The sequence below is a fragment of the Carettochelys insculpta genome, chromosome 28 (assembly GCF_033958435.1).
Source record: "Carettochelys insculpta isolate YL-2023 chromosome 28, ASM3395843v1, whole genome shotgun sequence".
In the NCBI taxonomy this organism is placed as follows: Eukaryota; Metazoa; Chordata; order Testudines; family Carettochelyidae; genus Carettochelys; species Carettochelys insculpta.
In genome coordinates, this window is record NC_134164.1 from 7,122,313 (window position 1) to 7,129,736 (window position 7,424).

Here is a 7,424-nt window from a genome sequence, read left to right on the forward strand (position 1 = left end):
TCCCTCCCCTGCTCCAGGCCCAGCTCTGTAGTCAGGGAGCTGACCAAGGAACTACAGCTCCCTGAGTGCCTTGGCTTTCCTGATCATGCCCTGCAGGCTTTCCCTGTACAGTGCAACAGGGGAGGAAGGGAGAGAAACTGGACACAGGACGCGGTACATTGCACATGAGCCTGAGCTCAGACTGTGGCTCCAGGAAGCTTGGTCCTTTCAGATGAGTAGGGACTTACTGAATATGCATTCCCTTTTGATCAGTTTCACTGTCATGGGATTTAAAAACTGTTAAGTTTCATGATTTCAGCTCTTTAAATCTGAAATGCCATGGTGACATAATTGCAGGGGGTCCTGACCCCAAAAGGAGTTGTGTGGGGTTTGTATGGTTATCGTATGGGGGTTGCAATACTGCTACTTTTACTTCTGCACAGCTGCTGGCAGTAGCGCTGCCTTCAGAGCTGAGCAGCTGGAGAGCGGCAGCTGAAGGCCAAGAATTGAGCTCTGAAGGCAGTGCAGAAGTAAGGTTTGCTCAGGCTGGTATTTGCAACCCTTAATTCCTCACTGCTGCCTACAGAGCTGAGCTGTTAGCAGCCACTACTCTCTGGACACCCAGCACTGAAAGCCACAGTACAGAAGTAAGGGAGATGTGGATATGGTATTGTCGCCCTTCTCCGTTGCCATTGGCAGGGTCCTGCCTTTAGAGCTGGGCATCCAGCCAACATTACGACCACCGGTCTCATAAGACCATAAGAGCAGCCATACTGAGCCAAGACCAAAGGTCCTTCTAGCCCAAAATCCTGTCTCCTGATAGTGGCCAATGCCAGATGCCCCAGAGTGAGTGAACAGAACAGATAGTCATTGAGTGACCTTTCTCCTGTCATCCATTTGCAGCCTCTGACAAACGGAGGCTAGGGACACCATTCCTATCTATCCTGGCTAATATCCATTGATGGAACGAACTTCTGTGAATTTAGCTAGTTCTTTTTTGAACCCTGTTTAAGTCCTGGTCTTCACAACATACTCTGGCCAGGAGTTCCACAGGCTGACCATGCTCTGCCTGAAGAAAATGTTCTTTTTGTTACTTTTAAACCTGCTACCCATTCATTTCACGTGGTGACCCCTAGTTCTTATGTTAAGGGAACAACTAAATAACTTTTCCTCCTTCACTTTTCCTACACCAGTCATGATTTGATAGACCTATATCACAGTCCCCCTTAATTTTCTCTTTTCTAATGTGAAAAGTCCCAGTCTTTTTAATATCTCTTCCTACCGCACCCATTCCAAACCCTCCTAAACATTTTGGTGCCCTTTTCTGAACCTTTTCCAGTTGCAAGATATCTCTTCTCAGATGAGGCGAACACATCTGTACACAGCATTCAAGATGTAAGCATACCATGGATTTATATAGAAGCAATAAGATATTCTCTGTCTTATTCCCTCTCACTTTTTTAATGATTCCTAACATTCTGTTTGCTTTTTTGACTGCTGCTCAGATTGAGTGGATGCTTTCAGAGAACTACCAAAATGACTCGGAGATCTCTCTTTTGAGTGGTTATAGCTAAATTAGTCCCCATCATTCTGCATATATGGTTGGGATTATTTTTCCAGTGTGCATTACTTTACATTTACCAACATTAAATTTCATTTGCCATTTTGTAGCCCAATCGCTTAGTTTTGTGAGATCTTTTTTAAGCTTTTCTCAGTCTGCTTTGTTCTTAACCATCTTGTGCAGTTCAGTACCATGCAAATTTTGCCACCTTATGCCCTATGGACCCTTGGGAGACACCACTATTTACCACTCTCCATTCTGGAAACCTGCCATTTATTCCTACCCTTTTAACCAGTTATCAATCCATGAGAGGACCTTCCTTCTTATCTTATGACAGCTTACTTTACTTAAGAGCTTTTGGTTAGGGACCTTATCAATGGCTTTCTGGAAGTCTAAGTACACTATATACACTTGGTCTCCCCGCCCACATGCATATTGACCCCCTCAAAGAATTCCAGTAGATTAGTAAGGCATGTTTTCCCTTTAGAGAAACCATGTTGACTTTTCCCCTACAAATTATGTTCATCTATGTGTCTGACAAGTTTCAAATAACTTGCCTGGTACTGACATTAGCCTTACCAGTCTGTAATTGCCAGGATCACCTCTAGAGCTCTTTTTAAATATTGACATCACATTAGCTATCTTCCAGTCATTAGGTACAAAGCTGATTTAAAGGATAAGTTATAAACCCCATTTAGTAGTTCTGCACAGCTAGTTTTCTTTTCTTTTCTTTTCTTTTCTTTTCTTTTTGTTTCTCCTGGTGGTGCACCTCTGCACATGCCTTGGTGCACATAGAAAAATTATGCTACACATGGATGGAAAAAGATTAGCGGGAGCATTGGCACACATTCCTGAGGTTGGGTGGGAATCTCCTTTTCTCCTGGAACAACAAGAAGTCCTGTGGCACCTTATACAATAACAGATATTTTAGAGCATAAGGCAAAGACCCACTTTGTCAGATGCATGAATGGGGGGTTTCAGAGGAGGATTTAAAGAGGGGGGTCTCAGTAAAGGGGAGGGCCAGAGCTGACAAGGTCTATCCAGTCAGGGTGGAAATGGTCCATTATCAGCAGCTAATGTGGATTTGTGAACATCAAGAGAAGAGAACACAAGTCAGTTCAGCGGGGGGGATGTGTCCCATTGTCAGTTGCTAATGTGGAGGTGTGAACATCAAGAGCAGAGAAACTGCTTTTGTAATGGGCCAAATGCTCCCAGTCTCTGTTCAATCCTTGGTTGATGGAGTCAAATTTGCAAACGAATTGCAGCTCAGAGATCTCTCTTTCCATTTTATTTGTGAAATGTTTTTGTTGTAGGACTGCTCCTTTTAAATCTGTTGCTGAGTGTCCTGGGAGATTGAAGTGTTCTCCTACAGGTTTGTGTATGTTACCACTCCTGGTGTCTGATTTATGTCCATTTATTCTTTTACATAAAACATACAAAAACCTGTAGGAGAACAGTTCAATCTCCCTGGAAAGTTGATGCTCCAAAATATGTGTTCGTCTGTAAGGTGCCACAGGACTTCTTGTTGTTCTCAAAGATACAGACTAACACAGCTACCTCTCTGATACATTCCTCCTGGATCTCTTTGAATAGGCCTGTTCTGGGAAGAAAGCCTCATTTCCCTGCCTGCACCGATCTCAGACCTGCCCAGTTCGTCTTATGGCACGCTGGCTATGTCTACACTAGCACACTATGTCGAGGTAGCCTATTTTGAAGTGAGGACATCGAAATAGGCTACTTCAATGTGTATAGTCTACACATCCTCCAGGGCTGGTGCCGTTGACATTCAATGTCGAAGTAGCGCCAGAGAACGTTGAAAGGAGCCGCCCCAGAAGGAAATGCGGAGCATCCACCCACACAAGTGCTCCCCGTCAAAATAAGGGGCCAGCAAAGCCCCAAGTCGCTCCCTTAAAGGGCCCCTCCCAGACACACTCAGCCTGCACAGCACGAGATCCACAGAGCCGACAACTGGTTGCAGACCCTGTGCACACAGCATGGACCCCCAGCTGCAGCAGCAGCAGCAGCAGCAACCAGAAGCCCTGGGCTAAGGGCTGCTGCACACGGTGACCATAGAGCCCCGCAGAGGCTGGACAGAATGTCTCTCAACCCCTCAGCTGATGGCTGCCATGGAGGACCCCGCTATTTCGAAGTAGCGGGTCGCGGATCGTCTACACACGCCCTACTTCGACGTTGAATGTCAAAGTAGGGCACTATTCCCATCTTTGGACGGGAATAGCGATTTCGACATCTCGCCGCCTAATGCCGATTTCAACGTCGAAATAGCACACGGCGCATGTAGACGCGACACGTTGTATTTCAACGTTGTGCCGGCTACTTCGAAGTAGCCGGCTAGTGTAGACGTACCCACTGTGTGCAGGTTAGAATCAGGCATGGGAGGCACTGCCAAATACCTCCAAATCTTTCCCTTCCTTTCTGTGAGGAGCCGAAATCCTGACATGTGTTGCTGAGAAAAAATAATTGCAGGCCAGAGGTTTTGCTCCCAGATGACTGAATGATTCTTGGCACCAAGGGATCAAAGGGCAAAGGCTTTGATGTCAGGACTGAAATGTTCCTTCACAAAACACCTCAGCCACAGAATGAGCAGATGGTTTCTTGCGGAAGCTCCGGCATCAAATGGGCCTGGCTCATAGGTGACCTGTATGTCAAGAGCATAGGTGAGGCGTGGGGGTGCACAGGGGGCCACACATCCCTGCAGCCCCAGCACGGGGCACCCCCACAACATTCACCATGCTGTGCTTCTTTGTGGGGGGCAGTCCGGGGGTGGAGCAGAAGTTGGGTGGAGGAGGGGCACAGATGGCACATGGGTGTGGGGGCATGGGTGGGGAAGGGGTGGGACATGAGTGGATTAGGTGCAAGAAGGGGAGCAACAAGGACAGGGAAAGGGTGGGGCTGGGGCATGTGGCTGGTGCCCCCACTGGAATCCCTGCACTAGGGGCCTCTTCTTGCGTCACTCCTGTTTGGAAGCTGTCATTTAGGGCAGGGGTGCAAAAAGTGTGTGTATGGGGGTGCGGGGAGAAATTTCATAAGGGAGCTCCAGTATAATTGGCTGCTGGGTCTCAGGCTCATCCACCTCATTAAAAATATCGAAATCTGCAACTGATTTTATGTCTGTGTGGCCACATCTCTATTCCAATTTGTAACGTTTTTACATTCTACGGACTTATTTGCTTACGCGTGCCAAAAGGTTTCTCTTTCCATATGAACATGAGTGAGCCAGCCTATGGCACCTCTTGGGGGGAGGAGGGATAGTTCAGTGGTTTGAGCCTTGGCCCGCTAAAGCCAGCATAGTGAGCTCAATCCTTGAGGGGGCCATTGCCATTTAGGGATTGGGGGCAAATAGATTTAAAAGGGCAGGGAAGGGTGCTTTGCCCTGCCAAGAGTGGGGACTGGACTTGATGACCTCCTGAGGTCTGTCCATCTCTATGTGTATTGCCTGGGGCAGGGTGCAGCAGGGTCACTGCCCCTCAGCCACCCCCACACACCCTGCAGGCAGCCAAAGAGGAGTGGAGCCAGTATGTGGATCAGAGGAGAGGGAGCCCCTTGGTGCTGCTCCAGCCCTGTTGCTCAGGTAAGAGGCCAGGACAGGGATGGGGAGGGAGAGAGGTAGGGCTTTCAGCTTTGGGGTTGTCCCAGTCCCTACCCCTAAAGCACCAAGGAGGGGAGTTGCTCCAAGGGCCCTCTCCTCTCCCACCACAAGACAGCCCTGGTAAGAATTAAGGCCTGTGAGCAAAGCAGGCCTGTGCCATTGGTGTTGTTAGCTGTCTTTGCATGGGAAGCATGCACATAGTACCAATAAAATAGATAAACAAAGAACGCCTGTAGATGGTGTGTGCTCATCACCTCACTGGGCACAAATCAGCCTTGTGCAGAGAGCCAGCATAAGAGCTATCTGCAATTTACACCCCCGTCCTGGCAGCAGAGCATAGAGCTGGCATATACTTTCATGCCTCCAGCTGATGCTTTTCAAAAGTTTCCATGAACTTCTTGAGCCTTACAGGCAGTGTTCCCTGTAAGCTGAGCACTTGGGTGGCCACCCAGGAAGGATTCGGGTGCTGCCCAGCTGATTAGCAGCACACCCACAGCCGGCAGCCTGTTTCTATGGTGGTGCACATCTGTACATGCCTCAGTGCATATAACAACATTTATTCTACCCAAGAATGGAAAAAATTAATGGGACCACTGCTTTCTTTTTCTTTCTTTCTTTTTCAAGCATACAGGAGCAATATGAATAATAGAGAGTATGCAGTTTTGGCATAGCCGTGTGCAGCTCAGGATAAGCAAGAAAGGTGGCTGGGATAATATCTTTTATTGGACCAACTTCTGTTGGTCAGAAAAATGAACTTTCAAGCTTAGCCAAGACCTCTTTCACTCATAGAATTACCTCACCCCAGCAGGGCTGACAGCCACCCCAGACCCAGCTCCCTGCCCCCAAAAGGGGTGGGGCCAATGGTGGAAGGGGCGGGGCTTAGGGAAGTCAGCCCTGACCCCCACGCTCCCTCAGAGCCACAGGTGGAGCCCCTTTGAACTTCCAGGCCCTGGGGCAACTGCCCTCTTTGCTCCCCGACATCAGCGGACCTGCCTCACCCACCTTCTCTGTGGATTCACAAAAAGTTTTAGAGACTTTTCAAGTTTTGAACAGAAAAGTACATCCTCCAAAATTTCTACACAGATCTCCGTTCTCTTATGGGCTTTATTGTATGAATAGGGAAACATCGCACGTAACGTTTCCTTCGCCATGTTGCTTTGTTTTCAAAGGCATTGCGGGCATTACACGCATTTTAACTTTGGGTGTCGTCATGGGGCCTACAAAGATTGGAGCTGCTCAGTGGCACCAACAGCAGCTGCAGGCCCTGGAGCAAGGTAAGAGGGAGGCCCAGTTCTGCTCCCTGGAAGGGGCAGGGTCAAGATCGGAAGAAGCAGGGCCGAGGGCAATCAGCCTTTATTTCTGTTCAGGCCGTGGCCCACTCCCTCGCCACCACGTGCAGCACTGCCGTGGCACTTCAAAGGGGTCCAGCGCTCCGCCTGCCACGGCTTGAAACACTGGGCCTGGGGGCAACTGCCCCTTCTCCCCCCGCCACATCTGCAAGCCGGGAGATGTGACAAGAGAAGGCCCTTGTGGTGGGCCAAGTGCCTCACTCCTGCAAGGAAGGGGTTAATGCCAGCGGGAGGGAGCAACCTCAGCCAATGAGTGAAGGGCTCCCGGGGGAGCCAATCAGAGGGCAGCTTGTTGGACCAGCCCGGCATATAAGGGGCTGTTCCCAAAGAGCTGAATCAGTTTAAATCCTGATCAGGGACAGTGCAGACCAGTTCCCAAATAGATCAGTACTGGGCAGGCTGCGGGGAGCTAGGGAGAGGGTCCAGCCTGATGCTTGCCTGGCTGCTGACCCCGATAGAGAGGCCCAGAGAGTGCAAGGGGTCATGGGGCAAGTAGCCCAGGGAGTCAGACAGTGAAGAGAAGTGGGGCGGGGGGTCAAAGGAGGAAAAGGAGAGCAGGACAGACTGCTGCCAGAGGGTCTCTGGGCCAGGACTCAGAGTACTGGGCAGGCCTGAGTCCCTTCCCTCCCCCCTTGCACCACGCCTAGCCATACCAACTGTGGCCAGTATGGGCTGTGGCTTGCCCCTGAGGCAGGGGGTTAGATAGAGGCTGTAGCTGGCCATATTGGTGGGCACCCTGAACAAGGACTTCTGGGACCCCCGGAGGGGGCAAGGGACTGTAGAGGAGAGGCCTGGGGATCCTGGGTGTGATGCAGGTCCTGAACAGAGCACAGATTAAAGGCAGCAGACCAGAGCTGGGAGAATGAGCTAATTCCCTCAACAACCCTCAGGAAGCACCGTGGCCATGAGTTTGGCCCATGATAGCCCT